General features: G+C 42.9%; 1 non-coding gene across 1 annotated transcript; it reads right to left on the reverse strand.

Annotated features, from left to right (window-relative positions):
• Positions 1-685: 685 nt before the first annotated feature.
• TRNAY-GUA (transfer RNA tyrosine (anticodon GUA)) lies at positions 686-757 on the reverse strand. Its single transcript has one exon. It is a non-coding gene; the product is annotated as a tRNA-Tyr (tRNA).
• Between the last annotated feature and the right edge of the window lie 231 nt (positions 758-988).

Below are 988 nucleotides of genomic sequence, written 5' to 3' on the forward strand. Positions count from 1 at the left end.
CTTTAATTCCATTTTAGAGGTTTCTAATTCTCATAGAGGGATGTTTATTATCCTATCACAGGTACCGAGCAGCACATACCTGCTGGTCTCCCCTCATTGGAGGTCTGGATGCCAGCTCCACAGGACTCCAAGATCAAAGACGCCAGTGCCATCCAAGCAGTGCCCTTTCTTTAGAGGTCTAAGTATCAGTTCTCCTTCCTCCCTTTTCATGCTTTCAAGTTCTCATAACTGCAGATAATTCACCCCTTTGTATCCCTAGTCATAGGTGTTGTTTTTCGCTGTAGTTACTACCTGTGTGACACATAAGTGTTGCCATTTTCATCTAGTTATACAATTTCATTCTTAAAATATTTAAATCTCAGAACAATCTGGAATCAAACCTGTGGAGACAGTCATAAATAAAAACAGTTTTATCTATTATTACTGTGGTTAACCAGCTAGTCCAACATAATTTATTAAAAAGTCCAAGTTCTCCTGGATATTATTTGTTCTTCCAAATGAACTGTATTACCAACAAGTTAAGCTTCAGACAAAGCATTTACTGTGTGATAAAGTGAAGTGAAAGTGAAGTCGCTCAGTCATGTCTGACTCTTTGCGGCCTCTGTAGCCTACCAGGCTCCTCTGTCCACGGGATTCTCCAGGCAAGAGTACTGGAGTGGGTTGCCATTTCCTTCTCCAGAGGATCTTCCCAACCCAGGGATCAAACCTGGGTCTCCCGCATTACAGGCAGATGCTTTACCACCTGAGCCACCAGGGAGGTCAGTGGGGAACAAGTTGTTGTTGGAGTGAAGAAATGTTGCGGTTGTGACACTCAAAGAAACTGGAGGCAAAGCATCTTGTAGATGTTTTGGAAAGTTAGCATTCTTCATTTCCTTTTCTGAGTTTCTGTTTGTTATAGTGTCCCCTGCCGGCAGAGACTCACAGAAGCCATGGAGCAAACAGAACTGTAGTCAACAGAGGCCCAGACTGCAAATCTGGTCAGTTATAC

The sequence above is a fragment of the Ovis aries genome, chromosome 6 (assembly GCF_016772045.2).
Source record: "Ovis aries strain OAR_USU_Benz2616 breed Rambouillet chromosome 6, ARS-UI_Ramb_v3.0, whole genome shotgun sequence".
Taxonomy (NCBI): Eukaryota; Metazoa; Chordata; class Mammalia; order Artiodactyla; family Bovidae; genus Ovis; species Ovis aries.